The sequence below is a fragment of the Lactuca sativa genome, chromosome 6 (genome assembly GCF_002870075.4).
Source record: "Lactuca sativa cultivar Salinas chromosome 6, Lsat_Salinas_v11, whole genome shotgun sequence".
In the NCBI taxonomy this organism is placed as follows: Eukaryota; Viridiplantae; Streptophyta; class Magnoliopsida; order Asterales; family Asteraceae; genus Lactuca; species Lactuca sativa.
Window position 1 is genome coordinate 116,382,024 of NC_056628.2, and position 26,851 is coordinate 116,408,874.

Here is a 26,851-nt window from a genome sequence, read left to right on the forward strand (position 1 = left end):
ACTTTGAGAAGGAATCGGTCTCCCACCTGAAATTCCAAAGGTTTTCTGCATTTATCAGCGTAGCTTTTCTGTCGGTCTCTAGAGGCTTTCAATCGTTCACGGATCTGTACGATTTTCTTTGTCGTTTCCCGAATGATCTCCGGACCGGTGAGAGTACTGTCAGAAGCTTGCCCCTAGCTAATTGGGTATCACCCACCTCAGCCCAGCACAGAGGGGATCTGCACTTTCGGCTGTAGAGGGCTTCAAATGGGGCAGCCTTGATGCTCGTGTGATAACTGTTGTTGTAGGAAAACTCAACAAGGGGTAAATGAGTATCCCATGCCTTTCCAAAGTCTGTCACACAAGCTCTCAACATATCTTCCAGTTTTTGGATGGTCCTCTCACTTTGTCCGTCGGTCTGAGGATGGTAGGCTGTGCTCATGTCTAGCCTTGTTCCTAGGGAATGTTGCAACGATTGCCAGAATCTTGAGGTGAACCTACTATCTCTATCGGAGATAATGGATATAGGAACACCATGTAGTCGCACGATTTCCCTAATGTATGTTCTCGTAAGTTTCTCCATCTTATCAGTTTCCTTGGTAGGTAGGAAGTGTGCAGACTTGGTCAATCTATCGATGATGACCCATATGGTATCAAGTCCATCTGTTGTCTTGGGCAACTTGGTTATGAAATCCATAGTGATCCGCTCCCACTTCCATTCTGGGATCTCTGGTTGTTGTAGTAAACCAGAGGGTTTCTGGTACTCGACCTTGACCTTTGCACAAGTAAGGCATTTACTTACGAAGGTAGCAATCTCTGCTTTCATATTAGGCCACCAGTATAGCTTTTTAAGATCCAGATACATCTTATTTGAACCTGGGTGGACGGAATACCGAGCGTTGTGCGCCTCGGTCATGACCAAGTCTTGGAAACCACCGTGCTTCGGGGTCCAGATCCGGTCCATGAAATATAGGGCTCCGACACCCTTGGCTTCTAAGTTCTTATCCATTCCTATGAGGGATTCACTCGCCACATGTTCAGGTTTCATAGCTTCAAGTTGAGCCGCCTGAATTTGTTTAGATAAGTGCGAATGGATAGTCATTGTCAACGACTTGACTCTTCGACCTGAATATTCCTTCCGACTTAGGGCGTCCGCTACTACGTTAGCTTTACCCGGATGATAACGAATGTCACATTCATAGTCATTGAGTAGCTCAACCCACCGTCGTTGTCTCATGTTGAGCTCCTTCTGATCGAATATGTGTTGTAAACTCTTGTGGTCGGTAAAAATAGTGCTTTTTGTGCCATACAAGTAATGTCTCCAGATCTTCAGGGCAAACACAATTGCCCCCAGCTCAAGATCATGTGTGGTGTAGTTGACTTCGTGTGTCTTTAGCTGTCTCGAGGCGTAGGCGATGACCTTACCCCATTGAATCAGGACACAACCGAGCCCTTGGTTTGACTCATCGCAATAGACCACGAAGTCTTCTATTCCTTCGGGTAGGGATAGTATTGGTGCGCTGCACAAGGCTCGCTTGAGCGTTTGAAATGCTCTCTCTTGTTTCTCTTCCCAGTCAAAGGCCACGCCCTTCTGGGTCAGTGTTGTAAGAGGTTTCGCAATACAGGAGAAGTTCTGTATGAATCTGCGGTAGTAGCCAGCAAGACCTAGAAATTGACGAATTTATGTAGGCGTCTTTGGTGCTGACCAGTTCTCAATAGCCTTAATTTTGGATGGATCCACATGGATTCCTCCTTCGCTTACCACATGTCCTAAGAATTTTACTCTTCGGATCCAAAATTCACATTTCGAGAACTTCGCATAGAGCTTCTCCATTCGTAAAGTTCTTAAAACCTGTCGTAGGTGATTGCTATGCTCTTCCTTACTCCAGGAGTAGATCAGAATGTCGTCGATGAAAACAATTATGAAATGATCCAAGTAAGGTCGGCATACTCGATTCATCAGATTCATGAAAACTGCGGGCGCATTGGTCAGTCCGAATGGCATCACCACGAACTCGTAGTGTCCATAACGCGTCCGGAAGGCTATCTTCGGAACATCTTCCTCTAGCACTCGTAACTGGTGATATCCGGATCTCAGATCAATTTTGGAAAAATAATTCGCCCCTTGGAGTTGGTCGAATAAATCGTCGATGCGAGGCAGAGGGTAACGGTTTTTGACCGTTAGTTTGTTGAGTTCCCTGTAGTCGATACGCATACGGAATGATCCGTCTTTCTTATTATCAAACAAGACCGGTGCTCCCCAAGGCGAGAAGCTTGGTCTTATGAAGCCCTTGCTGAGTAGTTCGTTAAGTTGACCAGATAATTCCTGCATCTTAGCTGGTGCTAATCGGTAGGGCGACTTAGCTACTGGGGTAGCTCCTGGAATTAAGTCGATTCTGAACTCGACCCGTCGTTGCGGAGGTAATCCTGGTAGCTCTTCTGGAAAAATGTCGGGGAAGTCGCTCACTACTGGGATGTTCTTGAGTTCTTTCGTTTCTAGGCTTGTATCGACAATGTGAGCAAGGAATGCGCGATATTCCTTACGTAGGTATTTCTGTGCTTGGATACTGGAGATAATACGAAGACTTGTACTGGGTTTGTCGCCGTAGACGATAATAGTTTCGTTAGACGGGAGGTTTAGACGGATTGCTTTCTCGAAGCACATGATGTCGGCGTGATGAAGACTCAACCAATCCATGCCGATGATAACGTCGAAGCTTTTAATTGAAACCGGCATGAGGTCGATTGGAAATGAATGGTTATCTAGAGTTAGGTTGCATGCTAAGTATATGCTCCTGGTGCTTTCAGTTTTCCCATTAGCCATTTCTACCGTGAATTGTTCTTTAAGTGCGTATGGTTGATGTTTAAGTATGTGAGCAAATTTATGGTTCACGAAGCTTCGCTCCGCTCCAGTATCGAACATAATGCATGCATAGGAGTTATCGAGAAGGAACGTACCAGTCACCACCGTCGGGTCAACAACTACTTCCCCATGGCTTATTTCCAGTACTCTCCCTGATCCACCTGCATTCTTTGCTTTGGGGCAGTCCCTCTTGTAGTGGCCTGTTTCACCACATCCATAGCAGGTTGGGATCGCGCCTGAGCCAGGGACTTGAGTGATCGGTCTTGCCGGAGACCTACAGAAACGAACAATGTGTCCTTTCTTGTCGCAGTTAGAACACTGTATTTCATGGCAGGGGCCGTTGTGGTGGAAGTTGCATTTGTTGCACTTAGGCAAATTTCCAGCATACTGCTTCACTGGGGTAGTAGCAGCAGTAGAGGTTATCGCAGCATGTACAGCCACAATCTGCTGCTTTTTGGCAGCTCGCTGCTTCTTCTTGTCATCCCATAACTTCCGCTTAGAGTCAACGAGTTTGGAGGGTTCCGGGATGGCTAGGGTTATTGTCGCTGTTGGGGATTGAATTCCATAGTCGACGAGTCGCTGTGCCAGTCGCTTGGCACTGTCGAAAGTAGCGGGGTTTGATGATAGAACATTTCCTTGATACGGAGGCACCAGCCCCCCAGATGTACCTCTCGATCTTCTTCCCTTCGGTGGGAACCATATTGGGGCAGAGAGCCACCAGTTCGCTAAATCTGGCGGTATAAGCGACCACGTCGGTGCCCTTCATGGTCAGGCTCCAAAGTTCCTGTTCTAATTTATGGATTTCACCCCTCAGGCAATACTCCTCAATCATGAGGTCTTTCATTGTTTCCTAGCCCATGTCGTTGGCTCCGACGAGAGTTAGAGCTTTAACGTGGCCGTTCCACCACGTCAGGGCCTTTCCTTCAAAGGTGCATGCGGCATATTTGACTTTGCTCGCAGCAGGGCATGAACAGATTTCGAAGACCGATTCAGTCTTCTCGAACCATTGCGAGAGGGAAATGACTCCGCCGGTTCCATAAAAGGACTTCGGCTTACAGTTGGTGAAATCCTTGTAGGAGCATTCTCTCGTGCGCACATGGATCTCAGCATGAGTAGATTCAACAGGGGTTCCACCTTGGCTGTTGTTAGTTGAGTGATATTGAGCCATGGCAGTTGCCACTGCCGCAGGTACCGCAACATTCAGGGCTGCAGTATCGATGACCGGAGGAGGAGGAGGTGAAGGTGCAGGGTTACTCCGGGGAGATTTGCGAGGAGGTATCTTTCAGCTATAAGTTTATAAAGACAATTACAATGGTAAGAATCAATTGTAAGCAAGTTGAGAGTGACACATGGACTAACTAACCATAGCCCAACAGTTGAATGAACATACGAATTGAATTCACAATAGGGAAGAATAGTAGGAAAACACAAGTGTAAAGATTTTCTCACAGATTAGTTAGTTGTCAATATTACTGGTATTATTGATGTAATGGGTTCCAGGGAAAAATTGACCTAACAGTAGGTCTTACATCATACCATACGGGAAAAGTTTGACAGTTACTAGATTCCTAGTTAGCATACTGAGAGTTAGGAATATTTTAATGTAGCCTTCCACCAAGGCTTAACTATTTTGTATGTTCGTTTGTTGTAAAAGTGTGTAATTTCCCAAGTGTAACTATCATTAATAAAATATAGTTTGTACATTAATCTTTAAGTGAAATAATCACTAAATGTATGTAATGGGTAAATTAATGTAGTACTGTAGTGTTGTATTATAGGAACTACTGCTGTACTAACTACCTTAATCCGGATTTATAGTAAGGTATTATGTGATTAATTGTACCATACTATCGACTGAGTAACAACGACAAATGTAGGTCGTAAAAAGGTATGACGTTTGGCACCCGCAGACCTGCAGGTCCGGCTGTAGCTAGCAGCAAGATGTAGGATAGTCAATCAAGTATAGATCTATACGCAAACTCACGCTCTCCCTCCAAGAGACTCTGGTTACGACTCGGGCCATGACATTTAAGGCATGCTCTGATACAGTGGATCACATTTATGTAAGTGTATGTATGTATATGTAATTTATTGTTCCTGTTCTAGTATCGTTGTATATGTTCTCTTTCTAGTATAGTTGTATATGTTTTCCTTCTAGTATAGTTGTATATGTTCTCATAGTAATATCATGTATATGTTCTCGTAGTAATGTAATGTATATGTTTCTCATAGTACTAAGTACTGACTCATGAATGAACTGACTCATTGATCTAGCAAAAGTATAAGTGTAATCCTGTGTTACCCCGATGGTAACTTACTAATGATGTAACTGATACACATGAATATGGAAGTACTTTTATGTCTTTATATGCACATATGATATATAATTAATATTGAAACGACCCTCGGACAGCTATCTGACATCCCACCAGACCACATCCAAATCGAGGAAAAGGAAATAGGGCGGATGGCCTTCCTAAGCCTTTTAAACATTTCTTATATATCTATACATATATGGACATGCAATTTATAAGAAGTATAATAAAGTTTAAATAAAAGTATTTGATAAGTAAAAGAGTTTGTAAAACATTTTGAAGTAAAGTAGTTTGATAAACATTTTGAAACAGTGATGAAATCATTTGTTTTGTAGTTATTAATCACATGTGATTGATGTAATAACTATAAGTATTCAACTTGTATTCCCCCCATAAAAGCATTTAAAACATTTAAAAGTATTTCAAAGGTTAATTAAAGGGGTATGAACTCACCTGTAGTGAGTGGTTCTGATGACAATGTTGGATTAGACGCTAGGTGTCAAGTGGTGACTTGAGTACACACGCGAATCCTATTTAGCATATAATGGCACGTATATGGATATAATTAGTGTTATGAACAACTAATTGATGATTTTAGGACCACCTTAGGGACTAGTAAACACTTATAATGAAGTGTTACAATCATATATGATTGTATGAGGGTTTATAAGGCTATACAAGAGGGTGTATGGCCAAAATACACACTATATGTGTGTGTGCGGCCAGGTGTGCGGCCTAGCGTGCTGCCAGCACATGTGTGCGGCCCTGTGTGCGGCCATGTGTGCTGCTAGATGGTGTGTGCTGCCATGTGTGCGGCCAGATGGTGATCTTGGTGTTCTTGGTATCTTTTATGAAGATCTTCAAGGAGAATGGATGATACTTGAGGCGATTTTCGTGTTCTATGCTTCAAGAAGTGAAGGAAGTGTTCAAAAATGATCTAAGTGTGGCATATATAGGTGGAGTGTGCGGTTGGGAAGGTGTGAGGCCGCAAACAAGAGTGTGGGGCCGCACACTCAAGTGTACGGCCGCACACTCCATGTGTTGGAGTGTTTGGCCCGGTTTTGATTCCTACACTTCGAGTTAACCCTTTTTAACACTCCTACCTTGATTATATCACATTTAGAATGCTTCATTAGACTGTAAAGGGTACTACTATATAGTAAAATAAGTCTAATATTGGAAAGAATTGATAATGCATGCGAGAAGTTTTTCGGGTTGTCACAGCTGCCCAGACTACCTGCAAGCCATAAGGGAAGGAAAGATCAAGCCGTCTTTCGCAGGTATATACACAATTAAATCTAACGATTCATCTCATGCTATTTCTTGGGTCCTTGATATCGGTTGTGGTTACCATATTTGTTCTGAATTGCAGGTACTAAGAAGAAATAGGGATGTGGAGCAAGAAACATCATTTCATTTCATGGTTTGTTTAGACAAGGTTTTAGATTTTCTTTTAATAATGAGAATGGTTCTATTCTTGCTTATCTAAATGGTGTCTTATATTTTGAAGCAATACCGTGTAATGGAATTTATGAAATTGTTATGATTGTAGATAACTTAGGAAATGATGTTTTATGCATGGATTCTTCCAATGGTATGGATAGAGCATCCTTGTGGAATTGTCATCTTGGACATGTCAACAAGAAGCGTATAGCCCAACTCCAAAAGGATGGAGTGTTGGAGTCATTCGACCTTAGGGAAGATGACACATGCGAGTCTTGTTTGCTTGGAAAGATGACTAAGTCACCCTTCACTAGTACATGTGAGAGGGGTGAGGGTCTATTGGACCTAATACATACCGATGTATGTGGATCGTTTAGATCAACCACGAAGGATGGGAACCGCTTCTATGTGACTTTTACCGATGACTATAGTAGATATGGGTATATCTACTTAATCAAGCAAAAGTTAGAAACGTTTGAAAAGTTCAAAGAGTTCAAGAATGAAGTGGAGAATCAATTGGGCAGGAAAATCAAGATGCTTCGATCCGATCGAGGAGGAGAATACCAAAGTCTTGAATTCCATGACTATCTTAAGAAGTGTGGAATAGTTTCACAATTGACGCCACCTAGGACACCGTAGTTGAATGGTGTGGCAGAAAGGCGTAATCGAACCTTGTTGGACATGGTTCGCTCTATGATGAGTCGTGCTTCACTACCTATGTCTTTTTGGGGGTATGCCTTAGAGACTACCGCCCATATCCTTAACCGAGTCCCTACTAAGAAGGTTGCCAAAACACCTCACGAGATGTGGACAGGGAAAGCTCCCTCGTTAGCACATATCAAGGTTTGGGGTTGCGAGGCTTTCGTAAGACGAGATACTCACGACAAGCTCGAACCTCGTAGTGAGCGATGTATTTTCATCGACTACCTGCAGAAATCCTTTGGATATCTCTTCTATAGACCGAAGGACAATGTTGTCTTTGTTGCGAGGAGAGGAGTTTTCCGAGAGCGAGAACTCATAAGCCAAGGAGACAGTGGGAGGCAAATCGAACTTGAAGAGATTCAAGAGTCAATAGATGAAGGAACCTTTACCGCTGGTCCTCAACCCGAGGAGGAAACTCCGGTTGAACCGATTGACGAATCCTTACCTCTTAGACGTTCCGATAGAGTTAGAGTTCATCCCCAGTTTTATGGTTTTCATATTACTACCGAAGGGGACACGTATATTAGTGATGGTAAGCTAATAAACCTTGATGAACCTAATAGCTATAAGGAAGCCATGGCAGGCCTGGAGTTTGCGAAATGGAAAGAGGCAATGGACAGCGAGATCCAGTCCATGTATGACAACCAAGTTTGGAATTTGGTTGATAATGTGTCCGGACGTAAGACCGTTGGATGCAAATGGATCTTCAAGAAGAAGACCGACGTGGATGGAAACGTACACACATATAAGGCGCGATTGGTTGCAAAGGGCTTTACTCAAACTCCTAGAGTTGACTATGATGAGACCTTCTCACCAGTTGCGAAGATAAAGTCTATTAGAGTGATGCTAGCTATTGCCGCATTTCATGATTATGAGATTTGACAAATGGATGTCAAAACCGATTTTCTTAATGGAAAGTTGGCTGAGGATGCTTACATGGCTCAACCAGAGGGTTTTGTCGATCCGAAGCATCCAAATAGAGCGTGTAAGCTTGAGAAGTCCATTTATGGACTTAAGCAAGCGTCTCGCAGATGGAATCTTTGCTTCGATGAGAAAGTCAAAGAGTTTGGAATTGTACGAAGCGGAGATGAATCATGTGTATATGTCAAAGCCAATGGGAGTATTGTAAGCTTCCTCGTTCTGTATGTCGATGACATACTACTCATAGGAAACGACGTCCCGACTCTGCAGGAGGTTAAGTCCTAGCTCGGGAAGTGCTTCACTATGAAGGACTTAGGAGAGGCTTCCTATATTTTGGGAATAAGGATAGTGAGAGAACAAAGTAAGAGACTAATAGGACTTAGTCAGAACACTTACTTAGATAAAGTATTAAAACGTTTTAGTGTGGAAAACTCAAAGAAGGGAGAATTACCGATACAAAGTAATGCCAAGTTGAGTAAGACTCAAAGTCCGAGTACCGAAGCTGAAATAGCTGAAATGAGCCGAGTTCCATACGCTTCTGCAGTTGGATCAATCATGTATGCTATGACTTGTACTCGCCCTGATGTAGCCTTTGCTTTGAGCATGGTTAGCAGATATCAAGGGAATCCTGGCAGAGCCCATTGGATTGCGGTCAAGAATATCCTTAAGTACCTTCGGAGGACGAAGGAATGGTTCTTAGTCCTCGGAGGGAGTGATGACTTGAAGGTGCGAGGGTATAGTGACACCAGCTTTCAGACCGACAGGGACAACTACCGTTCGTAGTCGGGCTGGGTCTTTACCCTGAATGGAGGAGCAGTAACTTGGAAAAGTTCCAAGCAGGAAACCGTAGCTGATTCAACGTGCGAATCGGAGTACATTGCAGCGAGTGAAGCGTCAAAGGAGGCAATATGGTTGAAGAACTTCATCGGTGATCTTGGAGTTGTACCTGCCATAAAGGAGCCCATGGGGATTTTCTGTGATAATGAAGAAGCGGTTGCCTTAACCAAGGAACCGAGGGATCATGGTAGATCTCGACATATCGACAGAAAATATCACTTTATTAGACATCGAGTAGAAGAAGGACAACTCATAATGAAGAGGATATCATCAGAAGATAACGCAGCAGATCCGCTTACGAAGGGACTGAGTAGGGTTAAGCGCTTGCAGCATGCTAGGAGTATTGGGCTGAAGGATGATATTAAGTATAGATTAGATAGTATTAGAAATGTGTAATAGATAAATGTAATTAACATTTGATGATTAAATAAAAGAGTATTATTTATGAGTAATGTTACTGTCTTATGTTGATCGTTTAACTATTGTTTCACTTTGCATGTTTTGACTTCCAGAATAATTGAGTTTATTAGGAATAACTGAATTATTCAAATTGTCCACAATTGTTCATATGTTGGAAGTAGGTATGAAAGAAGATTGTCATGAATTGGTGTGTAGATTGTCTAAATGGTATTAGACATAGCAAAAGTTTGCTGCAACGTTCATGAGTGCTTATGAACCAGTTTTGAGCATTGGAACAAACCCGCGCTTGCTGGAATCACCTTATGGAATGTGATAAAAAGGGTGATCGCAAGACGATAATATCATATAGTCTTAAAACCAAGATATATGGTTTGTTAGGGTTTGCATGTGCACATAGGAATGTTCATATGGCCGAAAACCCATCAAAAGACACTACCCACAGTCTGAAGGTTTGAAATTGATCAGAAAATGGGATAATATAGAGTATCATTTGTTGTGATATATTAAAGCCTTAGGTAGTGGTCTTAGTAGCGAAGTGTTAGAAAATATTGAAGGTCAACATGACTTCTATTGTGTATGTATTTGCCATGTGCTTTTGTAGATTCACTTTTAATTTCGAAGTCCTGGTATACTTTTAGAATCATTGAGTATAGTATAAATAGTGTAGTTACATAAGTCTTTTGTAGTTTTTTCCATTTTAAGCAGTGTGCTTTCTCTCTCTTCAATTGTACTTGTACTAATCTGGATAAATACGAGCTGAAACAAGAACTTATTTACATCATGTGTTCATTTTTACTTTGATTTCTTTTTGTGAATGATTAAACTTCCATTCAAGTTAAGGCCAATATAGCAGGCAGTGGGTTGAGTCGCAAGACAACTAGCACACCAATTCGAGATCTATATTTGCGAATAAATGTTGTGACACCAACGTTGAATATGATTACGAAGCGCATGTTGAAATATTTAAAGAATAGAACCAAAAAAGTGAGAGGGTAGTCGGTCAATATTCTATTTTCCACATCGATAGTCGAGATTTATTGACTATGCATGGTAGAGTTTAGGTTCCTTATTTGGGCAGGGCCCAACATACATTGTTGGAGGACGAAAGAGGTTGATACATTAACACTTTCGATTCATCTCATTGCCACAAAGATGTTTATAGATTTGTGACGCAATTGTTGGTGGCTCTGTGTGAAAAGGGACATGGCTTGGTATGTTCAGAGATGTTTGACTTTCCAGAGAGTTAAATCCAAGCATTAGATTCCTCACCCCAAGTTGAATCCATTAGAGATCCCTTTATGAAAATGGGAGAAGATCACCATGGATTAATCAAGAAACTATCAAATACTGCTAGGGGATTCGATGTTATCCGAGTTATTGTGAACCGGCTAACCAAAAGTGTACACTTTATTGACATTCAGGAGAGGTCTTCAGTAAAAAAATTGGCACACATATACATTCTGGAGGTGGTTGCTCTCCATGGGGTGCCTACTTCGGTGATCTCTGACAGAGATGTTAGTTTTTATTCATGGTTTTTGGAAGAGGTTCCATTATGATTTGGGTACTTGATTGCACTTCAGCCCAAGATACCATTTATAGGCTGATATGTAAAGTGAGCAAGGTTGTAAAAAACGCTCGACGTTAGCTAGTGAGTGGACTGCGGTCAAGGGATTAATCGGCTAGGCGGAGATTAATTGGGGGATTAATAAGGTACCATTAATTGCTAATTTTTTGAATTTAAAAAAAAATAAATATGACTAATATCATATCAAAGTTCGTAAATACCACTAATATGATAACAAAATAGGTTAATATGATTAATACAACACTAATTATGCCTCAAATAATTTCCATTGAGATAAAACTTTTTCAAAATGTTACAATTTCATCGTTTTATAATGTTTCACTCATAATGTATGCATGGATTAATCGCTAGGCGCCCTCTAATCGGTCGGGTAGCACCTAGGGATTAATTAGAGATTAATCGGGACCTAGTTGACATTTTTACAACAATGAGAGTGAGAAAACAATCCATACTTTATAGGATTTGTTGAGAGTGTGTATCCTTGATTTTAGTAGGAGCTAGGATTCATACTATCACACCCCAAAACCATGAACGGCGGAAACGTTCTGGGGCGGAGGACGTCATGTACAGTATCACAATAATGAAAAGTAGTAAACAAGCAACAACATCATCAATTGCATTAATAATATAATTTTAATACAAGTGTGTTTTGTCAAATTATAATAGACACTAAAGAATAAATCAAAATGAAAGATGCGTCTTGAACGAGCACCATCTTCCCTGAACCTTGCATCGGTATGTGTCTATGGTTGACTTGAGGATACAAGTTATTTTGAAAGCGAGTATCAGCTTTAAAGCTGGTGAGATCATAAGTATTTTAGTGTCTTAATTTGTATGTAAGTATTTGTATGTATATGAACTGTAAGTATTGAAAATGTATATGAACTGTAAGTATTAAAAATGTATATGAACTGTAAGTATGAAAAATGTTTTGTATGATCCTAGGACGCCCTATGTTTCCTACTAATCGTATACTTTTACCAAGGCATCTAGTGTCTGTGTGTGTGGCTCTTGTAAGAGTGTGTATTTTCCCAAATCCGACTATCATTATCCAAAATATAGCTTCTACATTACCATGCATCATGTGAATGTTCACGAAGTGAATGTAATGGGAAAAGGAAATAGTACTATGGTGTAGTGTCGAACTACAACCGTACTAATTACCTTAAGTCTAGGGTAATCTCGTAAGTGCTGTACTATTTGTAATAAGTGACTACCTCTGTACTCCTATTGCCTTATTTGAGGGATAACGCCTAATGTGATGGCTAGATCCCAGGCTAAACGCTCCCCTGTCAAAGGGATTTTGGGACCTTTACACGAACCCCACTTGTATGCAAGCCGTGAACATCCACATTACTATGATCATGTATACCTAGTATAACTATCACAATGCGTTGTGATTCATCGGTATAGTAAGATCCTGAACTCGTTCTATGCTACAGTACCTAGTGATGTCTGTCCTATCAAAGTATATGTAACCGCACTCATGTAAACATATATATGTAAACGTACTCATGTAAGCGTAATCATGTAAAACATATCTATGTAATAGTAAAGTAATGTAATGTAATGTTCTGTGTGTGCTAGCTGTAACGTGTGTTCTCTCTCTATCTAGCATGTATAGTAATGCACTGTGTGTACTAGCCGTAATGTATGTTCTCTCTATCTAGCAAGTATTGACTCATGAATGAACTGACTCATGGTATGATATCACGTTCTAGTAATAGTCCTAGTATCTTCCTAAACTACCCATACGGTAGCTTACTAGTAATGTAACTGGTACGTATGAACATGGATGTGTTCCCTTGCTACCCAAGTGTATTGAAATGAACTGGAAGAAACTTTATGACTATATATGTACACATGATATATAACTAATATTTAAACGACCTTCGGACGGATAATCGATATCTCACCAGACCACATCTCAAGCGCGAAAAGGAAATAAGGTGAATAGCCTTCCTAAGTTCTTTAAACATTTCTTAGATAACCATACATATATAGGCATGCAATTGACAATATAAAAGCATAAAATAAGTTTTGTAAAACCTTTTGAACAAGATTACTATCTAAGAAAAGATCGACTTGATGTCAATCTATAAAACGGGTTGGAAGTATTTATCTAACAAAACAGTTTTAAATACAAAGAAACATTTGTTTGAAACACAATTGTAAATGAGTTTGAAATGAAACATATAGTGTATAATGAACAACTAAATCAGGAGTTTTAAACATATAAAACATATAAGAAAATCCTTTGAATAACAACTGTTTGGTAAAACAGCTAATGTGTAGTAAATCATTTGAATGCTGCTTATTAATCACATGTGATTGATATAATAACTAGCATGATTCTACTTGTATCCCCCCATAAAACATTTAAAAACATTTAAAACATTGATTAAGGGGTATGAACTCACCTGTTGTGGGTGATACGGATGAAATGAAGAGGTAGGACTGCTAAGTGTCAAGTGAAGTCTTGAACACACTCTATGATCCTAGTTAACATATAATATCACATATATGTAACAAATTAGTCTATAAATAACTAATAAACAAGTCAAGACACCCTAGGACATGCTAAACACCTTTATCAAGTGTTATTAGCCTCTAGGATTGCATCTAAGTGTTTGTAGGGGAAGCTATTGGGTGTAGGGCTCAAGGAAAACTCCACCATGAAGTTCACGACCCTAATGTCACTACCAAATGAGTTTACGGTCGTAAAATCATGAGTTTATGGCTGTTAGTTCATACTTATGTGACCATTTTGTGTTTGATGCTCTACAAGACCCTAAGAAGCATTTCTACTTAATGGCTTGGTCTATGGAAGAGTTTAGGGCATTATATAAGTCCTTTTAGGAGTTTACGGCCTTGGGAGAAAATATCATGGAGATTATGGCCGCAATCTCCCTTGGATGGATGTTTTTGGTGTTTTCAAGTCCCTAATTTAACTAGGAACTAAACTAGGCTAGTGTACAAGGCTTTAGAAGAGGTTATAGCACCTTTTGGACCTATTGTTTGGAGTTCACGGCCCTGGAACTTCTTGGGCCGTGAACACCTTACTCTTGGTGTTCTAATGGTGTTTTCTAGTCCTAAACACATTAGGGTACATGTCTAAACAAGTCTCTTTGCTCAAGGAAAGCTTTTAGGGCATTTTGACACCTTAAAATGGAGTTCACGGCCCAAGAACATCCTTGGCCGTGAACTCACTTCTAGTCTTTGTTTCTTAATGATTTTGTGGTCTAAACATGTCATGGTAGTTTCTAGGTTTAGTTCCAAGGCTTGGAGGGACATTGGGCACACTTTGGCCCTTATAAAAGAGTTTACTCCCTAAAGTGTTCTTGGGTGGTAAACTCTCAGATCTTGGTGTTTTCCTATGATTTCTAGTGTATTAAGCATATAAGAAGCTTTAAAACAACACTAGATAGAAGTACTCACTTTCCGGAACGAAAGTCCGAAGATCCTTGAGAGAGAATTCGGCTTTTCTCTAGTTGGAAATGTAACTAATGAATAAATATGGTTCAAAATTCTATATATAGTCCTGGGATTTTTGGCATAAAATATTTTATTCCCGAAATGAACTCTAATATCATAGAGTTTTGGAATAACTATGTCACACAAAACCCTAGTGCATCCACTCTCCTGATATCTCCTTCAGTGTAAATCCTGAAATACTCAAACTTATACCCAAAAGTCTGGAAATTTACTGTAACTGTTCTAATCTTCTACTGACTTGATATGGTTTGTGCAGAATGGAAACTTCGGGTTGTCACATCATCCCCCTGTTAAAGGGAATTTCGTCCTGAAATTAAAATTTAGGTAAGGAAGTAGGTATGAATGATCAAGTTGTGAGGTGGAAACTTCCTAATCGATTGGTTCTCGCGCTCCTAAGTGAAATCGGGTCCTCGATTGGTATCCCAACGAACCTTCACTAACTGGTGACGGCGTTGCTTCGTCCGCTTGACCTCTCGGTTGAGGGTCACTACGGTTCTAACATGAAGGCGAGGATCTCGTTAATCTCGATCTCGTCGAGTGGAATTACGAGAGTCCTAATAGAAAGGTACGGTTTCAAGATCGAGACGCGAAGGGTAAAATGTATGTTACTGAGTTCGCGGAGTAGGTCTAGTTTGTGCGAGGTACAGGACCGATTCTGGTAAGAATCTCGAAGGTCCTAATTGTATTGGATTTAGCTTTCCATGCTTTACGAAGTGTATTAAGCCATTCCCAGAGTGAGATTTCCTAAAGAATTTAGCCTCTCACGTGGAATTCCAAAGTTTTTTTCTCTTGCTAAACTTCCCAGTCAAGGGCTACCCCTTGTTGGGTCAAAGTCGAAAGGGTTTCTGTAATTTGTGAGGAGTTCTGAAAGAACTATAACAGTAGGTCTGTAAGACCTAGAATTTGGTGAATTCCTGTCGGCGGCTCTGGTGTTGACAAATTCTCAACAACTTTGATAAATTGACAGAGTACTCAAGAATTTCCACATCACTAATAGCGTGTCTTAGGAAATTTTAAATCTTCAATTCCAAACTCGTGTTCAGAGAACTTTGCGAGAAGTATCTCCGAGGGTAATGTTTCAGCGGGTTCCTTCTTACTATGAGGGTAGATAAGTAAGTCGTTACATGGAGAATGACAAACTGATCCAAGTAAGAAAGACAGACACTATTCATTAAACTCATAAATGCTTCGGGCACATTGGTCTTATCCGAGGGGTATCACTATGGATTCAAAGTGTCCGCATCGAGTTCGGAAGGTAGTCTTCCGGACATCCTTCCCTAACACTCAAACTGGTGATATTCGGATCTCAAGTCCATTTCTGAAAGTAATTCTTTCCTTACGTTTGCTCAACCGATTCATCTATGCGAGGTAGAGGCAACAATTTCTAATGGAAACTCTTGACGGAGTCCTCGATAGCCGAGGTACATACGATGCAATCCATTGACCTCTGGAAGAATAAGACCGGAGTTCTCTAGGGTGAGAAGCCTAGTCTTCCAATTCTATTTCTGTGTAGTTCGCTAAGTTGTCCGGGCTGCTCTTGTATCTCCGTAGGTGTTTAGACTGTAGGGCGATCTGTTTACAGGAGCCATACTGGGTTCTAAGTTTGTTCACATGACGATGCGATTACTCGTAGTCTTGGGCAGTCTCTGTCCTGAAGTTCATATTAGAATTCATACTTGGTTCAACGATCACAATATCGTGTATACGAGTCGTATATAATTGAGATTGAAAAGGTAGTCGAATAACTGATTCTTCTTTAAGCTCATATCCCATTGAGGAAAAAGAAGTTAAAGTGGAATCATCAATTCTAAACCTATAGAACCTTGATTATATATCACCCCTATGTATATGTCACACCCCAAAACCAAGAACGGCGGAAACATTCTGGGGTGGAGGACGTCATGTAAAGTATCACAACACAGTAAAAGTAAATGAGCAAACAACATTATCCATTGCATTAAATATATAATTTTAATACAAGTGTGTTCTGTACAGTTATAGACACCAAAAAATAATGTAAGTCAAAATAAAGAGATGAGTCCTGAATGTGCTCCATCTTCTCAAAAGCTGGTCTCAGTACCTGTCTACTGATGACCTGAGAATACAAGTTATTTTGAAAACGAGTATCAACATTAAGCTGGTGAGTTCATAAGTATTTTAGTGTCGGGGTTTGTTATCAAAACGTTTGAACATGTCTCCATTTTAAGTTTGTAAAATGTATGTAAGTGTTTGTAAAAGTTTGAATCTCTTAGAAAAACCTATATTTTCTATTAAAAGTAGTCTTCTCCCAAGGCGTAACTGTTTCATATGTTTGTTTATCGTAAAAGTGGGTAATTTTCCAAATGTAACTATCATTATCAAAATATAGTTTATACATTATTATTTAAGTGAAATAGTCACTAAATGTATATAAAGGATAAATTATTGTAGTACTTATAGTATTGTATTATAATAACTAATATTGTACTATCTACCTTAAACCGGATTTATATTAAGGTATGATGTGATAAATGGCACCGTACTATAGACTGGTAATAACGACAACGTATAGTCGAAAAATAAGGTATGACGTTTGGCGCCCGCAGACCTGCCGGTCTGGCTGTAGCTAGCAGCAAGGTGTAGGATAGTCAATCCAGTATAGATCTATATGCAAACTCACGCTCTCCCTCCAAGAGACTCTGGCTACAACTCGGGTCATGACAATTAAGGCATGCTCCCATACAATGGATCAAAATTGTTAACGTATTCATGTATATGTAATGTAATGTTACTTGTTCTAGTATCGTTGTATATGTTCTCCTCCTAGTATAGTTGTCTATGTTCCCTTTCTAGTATAGTTGTAAATGTTCCCTTTCTAGTATAGTTGTAAATGTTCTCATAGTAATGTAATGTATATGTTCTCATAGTAATAAGTATTGACTCATGAATGAATTGACTCATTGATCTAGAAATAGTATAAGTGTATTCCTGTGTTACCCCGATGGTAACTTACTAATGATGTAACTGATAAGCATGAATACGGAAGTACTTTTATGTCTATATATGCACATATGGTATATACTAAATATTGGAACGAGTTTCGAATGAATACCCGACATCCCACCAGACCACATCCAAATCGAGCAAAAGGAAATAGGGCGGATGGCCTTCCTAAGCCTTTTAAACATTTCTTATATATCTATGCATATATGGGCATGCAATTTATAAGAAGTATAACAGGGTTTAAATAAAAGTATTTGATAAGTAAAAGAGTTTGTAAAACATTTTGAAGTAAGCAGTTTGATAAACAGTTTGAACAGTGATAAAATCATTGGTTTTCTAGTTATTAATCACATGTGATTGATGTAATAACTATATGTATTCAACTTGTATTCCCCCCCATAAAAGTATTTAAAACATTTAAAAGTATTTCAAGGGTTAATTAAAGGGGTATGAACTCACCTGTAGTGAGTGGTTCTGATGACAATGTCGGATTTGGTGCTAGGTGTCAAGTGGTGACTTGAGAACACGCGCCAATCCTATTTAGCATATATAGGCACATATATGGATTTAATTAGTGTTATGAACAACTAATTCATGATTTTGGGACCACCTTAGGGACTATTAAACACTTATAATGAAGTGTTATAATCATATATGATTGTATGAGGGTTTATAAGGCTATACAAGAGGGTGTATGGCCAAAATACACACTATATGTGTGTGTGCGGCCAGGTGTGCGACCTAGTGTGCTGCCAGCACTTGTGTGCGGCCCTGTGTGCGGCCATGTGTGCTGCCAGGTGGTGTGTGCTTCCATGTGTGCGGCCAGATGAAGATCTTGGTGTTCTTGGTGTTCTTGGTACCTTTTATGAAGATCTTCAAGGAGAATGGATGATACTTGAGAGGATTTTCGTGTTCTATGCTTGAAGAAGTGAAGGAAGGGTTCAAGAATGATCTAAGTGTGGCATATATAGGTGGAGTGTGCGGTTGGGAAGGTGTGAGGCCACAAACAAGAGTGTGTGGCCGCACACTCAAGTGTATGGCCGCACACTCCATGTGTTACTAGATTATTACAAATAACTAAGTAAAAAGATGAGGATATTTCAGTTTCATCTAATCCTCGCATTCCCAAGTGAATTCCGGCCCGCGCTTGGCATTCCAGCGAACCTTCACAATCGGGATACGACTTTGCTTCGTCTGCTTGACCTCACGGTCCATGACTTCTACGGGTTCTTCCACGAAGTTGAGGCTCTCGTTGATCTCGATCTCGTCGAATGGGATTACAAGAGGCTCGTCGGATAGTCACTTTTTCAAATTGGAAACGTGGAATGTAGAATGTACGTTACGAAGTTCGTTCGGTAGATTGAGTTTGTAAGCTACTGGGCCGATTCTTGCGAGAATCTCGAAAGGCCCAATGTACCTTTGATTTAGATTTCCATGCTTTCCGAAGCATATCAAGCCCTTCCAGGGTGAGACTTTGAGAAGGACTCGGTCTCCTACCTGAAATTCCAAAGGTTTTCTTCGTTTATCAGCGTAGCTCTTCTGTCAGTCTCTGGAAGCTTTCAATCGTTCACGGATCTGAACGATCTTTTCCGTCGTTTCCCGAATGATCTCCGGACCGGTGAGAGTACTGTTAGAAGCTTGACCCTTAGCTAATTGGGTATCACCCACCTCATCCTAGCACAGAGGAGATCTGCACTTTCGGCCGTAGAGGGCTTGAAATGGAGCAGCCTTGATGCTCATGTGATAACTATTATTATAGGAAAACTCGACAAGGGGTAAATGAGTATCCCATGCCTTTCCAAAGTCAATCACACAGGCTCTCAACATATCTTCCAGTGTTTGGATGGTCCTCTCACTTTGTCCATCGGTCTGAGGATGGTAGGCTGTGCTCATGTCTAGCCTTGTTCCTAGGGAACGTTGCAACGATTGCCAGAATCTTGAGGTGAATCTACTATCTCTATCGGAGATAATGGATATAGGAACACCATGTAGTCGCACGATTTCCCTAATGTATGTTCTTGTAAGTTTCTCCATCTTATCGGTTTCCTTGATAGGTAGGAAGTTTGCAGACTTGGTCAATCTATCGACGATGACCCATATGGTATCAAGTCCACCCGTTGTCTTGGGCAACTTGGTTATGAAATCCATAGTGATCCGCTCCCACTTCCATTCTGGGATCTCCGGTTGTTGCAGTAAACCATAGGGTTTCTGGTACTCGACCTTTACCTCTGCGCAAGTAAGGCATTTACTTACGAAGGTAGCAATCTCTGTTTTCATATTAGGCCACCAGTATAGCTTTTTAAGATCCAGATACATCTTATCTGAACCTGGGTGGACGGAATACCGAGTGTTGTGCGCCTCAGTCATGACCAAGTCTCGGAAACCACCGTGCTTCGGGGTCCAGATCCGGTCCATGAAATATAGTGCTCCGCCACCCTTGGCTTCTAAGTTCTTATCCATTCCTCTGAGTGATTCACTCGCCACATGTTTAGGTTTCATAGCTTCAAGTTGAGCTGCCTGAATTTGTTTAGACAAGTACGAATGGATAGTCATTGTTAACGACTTGACTCTTCGACCAGAATATTCCTTCCGACTTAGGGCGTCTGCTACTATGTTGGCTTTACCCGGATGATAACGAATGTCGCATTCATAGTCATTGAGTAGCTCGACCCACCGTCGTTGCCTCATGTTGAGCTCCTTCTGATCTAGTATGTGTTGTAAACTCTTGTGGTCGGTAAAAATAGTGCTTTTTGTGCCATACAAGTAATGTCTCCAGATCTTTAGGGAAAACACGACTGCCCCCGACGCAAGATCATGTGTGGTGTAGTTGACTTCGTGTGTGTCTCGAGGCGTAGGCAATGACCTTACCTCGTTGCATCAGGACACAACCGAGCCCTTGGTTTGACGCATCGCAATAGACCACGAAGTCTTCTATCCCTTCGGGTAGGGATAGTATTGGTGCGGTGCACAAGGCTCGTTAGAGCGTTTGAAATGCTCTCTCTTGTTTCTCTTCCCAGTTGAAGGCCACGCCCTTCTGGGTCAGTGTTGTAAGAGGTTTCGCAATACTGGAGAAGTTCTGTATGAACCTGCGGTAGTAGCCAGCAAGGCCTAGAAATTGACGAATTTTTGTAGGCGTATTTGGTGCGGACCAGTTCTCAATAGCCTTAATTTTGGATGGATCCACGTGGATTCCCTCTTCGCTTACCACATGTCCTAAGAATTCGACTCTTCGGATCCAAAATTCACATTTCGAGAATTTTGTATAGAGCTTCTCCGTTCGTAAAGTTTTTAAGACCTGTCATAAGTGACTGCCATGCTCTTCCTTACTCCGGGAGTAGATCAGAATGTCGTCGATGAATACAATTACGAACTGATCCAAGTAGGGTCGGCATACTCGATTCATCAGATCCATGAAAACTGCAGGCGAATTGGTCAATCCGAATGGCATCACCACGAACTCGTAGTGTCCGTAACGAGTCCGGATGGCTGTCTTCGGAACATCTTCCTCTAGCACTCGTAATTGGTGATATCCGGATCTCAGATCAATTTTGGAAAAATAATTCGCCCCTTGCAGTTGGTCAAATAGATCGTCTATACGAGGCAGAGGGTAACGATTTTTGACCGTCAGTTTGTTGAGTTCCCTGTAGTCGATACACATACGGAATGATCCGTCTTTCTTCTTAACAAACAAGACTGGTGCTCCCCAAGGCGAGAAGCTTGGTCTTATGAAGCCCTTGCTGAGCAGTTCGTTAAGTTGACCAGATAATTCCTGCATCTCTGCTGGTGCTAATCGGCATGGCGACTTAGCTACTGGGGTAGCTCCTGGAATTAAGTCGATTCTGAACTCGACCTGTCTTTGCGGAGGTAATCCTGGTAGCTCTTCTGGGAAAATGTCGGGGAAGTCGCTCACCACTGGGATGTTCTTTAGTTCTTTCGTTTCTTGGCTTGTATCGACAACGTGAGCAAGGAATGCGCGATATTATTTACGTAGGTATTTCTGTGCTTGGATACTGGAGATAATACGAAGACTTGTACTGGGTTTGTCACCGAAGACTATGAGAGTTTCGTTAGATGGGAGGTTTAGACAGATTGCTTTCTCGAAGCACATGATGTCGGCGTGATGAAGACTCAACCAATCCATGCCGATGATAACGTCAAAGCTTTTATTGGAAACCGGCATGAGGTCGATTGGAAATGAATGGTTATCTAGAGTTAAGGTACAACCTAAGTATATGCTCTTGGTTCTTTTAGTTTTCCCATTAGCCATTTCTACCGTGAATTGTTCTTTAAGTGCGTGAGGTTGATGTTTAAGTATGTTGGGCTGAAGTTCTGTTTTATGTTGCGTCTTTTGGGCTCGTAGATTAGCCTTGTATTCTCCGGTTTGGGCCTGTCCAACCGAGAGCCTTTTATGTATTGTATATAAGTTATCGCTTGCATGCATATTAGGTTAAGATTCAAGATTTCAGTTTTAGCATTCCAGAGTTTTACGATATTGCTCTCTTGTAATCTTCCAATCCTTTACAGTTGATGTTCTTAATCGAGCTCTTCTAAGGATTTTATTTAATCATTCGACACGTTTGATTCAAGCTGTTTGTTCTTATTGTTGCGTTCTGCCTTGTTATTTATATTGTGTTCTTGCAGTTTCATATTCATATACTTGTTCAAGATCTAATCGATCTTTATAGATTAAAAGTTGTTTTAATCTCATCAATTGGTATCAGAGCAGGAGGCTGTGTAATCGAGACACATCTTTTCTGTGAAAAAGATTTTCATTAGGGTTTTCCGCAATCATCGATATTTATTGAGCCGTCATCTTAATTGACGTATCTTAGTATTTATTGTTTTGCCCTAATCTGCTTTATTACAAGTCTGATCTTTGAACAGGTTATTACGATCATAATGGACGCAACGCAATCAAACCCTATTAATATTTCCAACAGCATTGGTTCGACGACAAAAATTCCAATCTTATACACCCATGACTATGAAGTGTGGGCACATCATTTTGAAGATTACGTGATTGGATCGGAGGACAATGGTTTTCTCATATGGGAAGCCATTATCAATGGACCGTTTTCTCATTCCGCGACATCCAGAGTTATTAAGACGCAAAAAGAATACAACGATCTGCTTAAGGACGTGACGAATATTGCGCAAGATGAAAAAGACAAATTCCAGTGTAATATTAAGGCACTGAGGTTGATCAGATTCGCCCTTCAGTCCGACACTTTCAGACTGGTCAGCTCATGCACTACGGCGAAGGAAGTGTGGGATAGACTTCGCGAACTGTACTCCACAGACGAAGATCTTGAACATTCTATTCAAACCTTGCTTCTATCTGAGTTTGGAGAATTCAGGCAAGGGGCTGAAGAAACTGTGACCCAGACGTTTGATCGCTTCAATCATCTTCTCAGCAAGATGATCAAACACGACATTGAAAGGAAGCTCATCGAACAAAAGGTTACTTTCTTGAACGGACTGCGATCTGAATGGAGAGCAGTTGTTTCCACCGTCAAAGCCCATGAACAATTTAAATCATACTCTTTGGCAAAACTGGTGGGTATTCTAAAGTCCCAAGAGAAGATTGTGGTTCAAGAGAAAAATGTTGTCTCTAGTCTTGGTTCGTTGCCCTCCTATCTAAAAGTAAAGCTGTGATGGAGGATGAAGAGCTCAATTTAGAAGAATATGACCTCTCAACTGAGGATTATGCCATGATGGTATCCAATCCTAAGAGGTTCATAAAGAAGAGATTTCCCAACAACAAAAACCGAAACTGGCAGGGGAGTTACAGCTCTGAAAAGGCGAACAATGAACCGAAGGCTGAGGAGTCCAAGAAGGAACCGAAGGCAGATAGCGATTCTGGAGTAAGCTGTTTTTACTGTGGTGGCAAGAACCACTATGCTAAGGACTGTGTTCTTAAAAAGATGGCTGAAAAGGATGACGGAAAGGATGAGGAAGCCGTGCTGCAGAAGAGATTGGATGAGTTGAGAAAGAAAAAGTCTACCGCTAACCCTTCTATTAATGCTCTTATTGTGCAGGGTTCGGTTAACGACGATGAGTTCGGTAGCACCGAAGTTTGGTCTACTGACTCAGAAGACGAAGAAGTGAGGAAGCCTACTCATGGAAAGGTTTATATGGCTAAGGAGGAAAGCAGTGGTGGAAAATGCTTCATGGTGTCAAGCGCATCTCAGATGAGGGGATACAATACCGATGGAGGAAGCAATGGACCGAAGGTGCAGGAAGATATGTGCTTCACGGCCAAACCACTCAGCCAACAGTTCAATGAGCTTGATGAACTGATAAAGAAGGTACAATCTATTTTCATTTCATCTAAAGTACCATCATCCTCATATGAGAAAGAACTAAAAAACGTTAACACAAGAATTTCTCATTTAGATAGTAGCTTAACTCAAACTCGAGTCACCAATTCTAACCTGACTGATCAATTAAGCAGGGTGGCGTCGAAGAGTGAGGAGCGGCGAATGTGGATTGAGTTAAAAGAGTCGGAATTAATTAAAGTCAAAGACGAAAACATTTATTTGCAGAGAGACAATTTGAAATTGTTAAAACAACGAAATGTTTTTTGTTTAATAGCTAAACGTTTATATTCCAATATTACTCAGCTTCACTTAGATTGTGAGATAGGCAAGAAGATCCACCGTATGATTTTACCATTCCTAGAATTCAAGGAGGATGAAATTGATGCCGAAGCTTACAATTGTGAAAGTGTGATTTCGTCTGATGATGTCAACCCAACTTATCAAATTGGACTGGACAAAATTGAGTCCTTCATTAAATCCAAAGACCATAAGGACATGCTCAAAAATCTTTTGGACGAAAATGACAGACTTAAACTGAGAACCGAAACCATACAAAAGTTTGACTCTCTAAATGCCAAAGTAAGCTCAGAAAATAAAATCGATGTTGAAAATACATCTGAGCTTAACGAGGATGAAAACATGAGTGAAATTTCTGTAGAGGATACGGTTGACTGCTCAGAATTTGTTAAAAGTGAAACTGAAAACCACAAAAATCTTGTTTCTGAAAATTCTGTGGAATTCGCTAGATTGTCCCAACAAAAGTCCCCGAAATTAGTAGAAAAGGCTGTTGTGTATCAAAAAGTCAGAACCACTCCGAATCAGGTATACAAAGTGACTGGAGTAACCGAACATCAAACAGCTGAACTCACGGCTATTGTTAACGAAGACAATGCTGATGGCTGTGATGAGTTCTTCTGGGAAGCTCCTATTGACAATGGAAACGAAACCGTTGGCCTATCTGAAAGAACCTCTTGGATGAAGAAAGGGAGATACATACCTGAACCCTTGAACAAGCCTGATAATTTCAGTGAACCAAGCACAAGTGGTACAAAAGACACTCCTCAAGAGGTTGATCGTTTAGCGAAAGAAGACATTCCTTCAACTCCAACAGCTCGAAGTGAAACTTCATCAGATACTCCTTCCACTTCCTCAGGGCAAACTGAATCTTCTTCAGATATTCCCTCTGCTCCCTCGGTTCAAAGAAAAACTCCTAAAGTTCAAAAGGAACCAGCAAAGGTGACATCAAAAGCGAAAGCGAACGTTCATCATCAACCTAAACAGATGAGGGATAAAAAGATAGAAAGGAACCTAAGATACAGGAAAAACCTTTCTGAAAGGAAACAATTCTGGCACTCCCAGAATGCATACTATTCACACAAGGACAAGAATCTGAAGTATGAAAATAATCCCGTAATAAAGCAAGAAAATTCCAACCGAAAGTCAAGGTTCGGTTCACAAGAGGATTTCAACCGAAACCAAAGGTTCGGTTCCAAGAACAACTCCAACCGAACTCAGAGGTTCGGCTCTGAAGTCAGACGAGAACAAGACTCAAAGGTTAAACCCACCAACGATCAAAAGCAAAAGGGTCACCTAGAGTCATCAGCAAGGAAGTCCTCCCCATCCAAATTCTCTCGTTCTAACTCTTCTCGTCATTCTACTTCTACTCATTCATCTCCATCTTGCTCTAAAGCTAATCCCACTTTTCCTCAAAAACCTCATTCATCAGCTGAACAGAAGGGAAAGTGAAAGGTCGATGAATCCAAGCCTGAGCCCACAGGAAACCAACCTAATCTTAACAAAATAAAAGTCTTCACCATTAAAAAGAAAGATGAAACAACTTTAATTAAAAGAACATGTCTTGTTGATATCTCTCTGACTATTCCTGTTCCCATGAAAACCTCACATGGACCCAAGAAACTTTGGGTTCCTAAATCTGCTTAATTTTTGCAGGTTATAAGTGACGAGCAGTTTGACGAAGAATGGTACATCGACAGTGGCTGCTCGCGTCACATGACAGGGAGGAAAGAGGAACTCAGGGAATACAGATCTCTTGCAAATGGTGGCAACGTTAAGTTTGGAAATAACTCTTTCGGCACCATAAAGGGATATGGGATGATAACGAATGGTGATTTTACCATAAGAAAGGTGGCCTATGTGGAAGGACTTCAACACAACCTCATCAGTGTATCTCAGCTTGTTGGAGGTACAGGTCTCAAAGTTTCATTCGATGATGAAGGTTCTGAAATCATAGAGAAAACGACAAAGAAAGTGATTCTGAAGTCAGAGCGAAAGGGTGAAATGTTTCCGCTGAACATGAAACCCATCAAAGGAAACCCAGCAATATGTCTGCTATCAAAAGCTCAATCCGACGAAAGCTGGTTGTGGCACAGAAGACTCTCTCATCTCAATTTCAAAGATATCAACCGACTTGTCACTGGAGGTCATGTTAGGGGTCTTCCATTGCTCAAGTTTGACAGAGAGCATTTATGTGCTGCATGTGAAATGGGAAAGCAGAGTCGTCAAAGTCACCCATCCATAATTAACACAAAAGTTGTTGAACCACTCGAATTGCTTCATATCGATTTATGTGGTCCTTCATCTATTGAAAGCATCGGTGGTAGCAAGTACATTCTTGTTGTCGTTGATGACTTCTCTAGATTTACATGGGTGTTCTTTCTAAAGCTCAAATCTGAAGCGACTCAAAAGCTGAAAGTGTTTATCAAGCAAATTGAAGTCCAGCTCAAGAAGGTCGTTCGCAACATCAAGAGCGACAATGGTCTCGAATTCAAGAACAGGGAGTTTGAAGCGTTTCTTGCAGAAAAGGGAATTAGCCATAATTTCTCAGCTCCCTACACACCACAGCAGAATGGAATAGTCGAAAGACGAAACCGATCTCTGTGTGAAGCTGCCCGAACTATGTTAAGTTTCGCTTCCTTACCTCTTTATTTTTGGGCTGACGCTATTTCTGCTGCTTGTTATACACAAAACA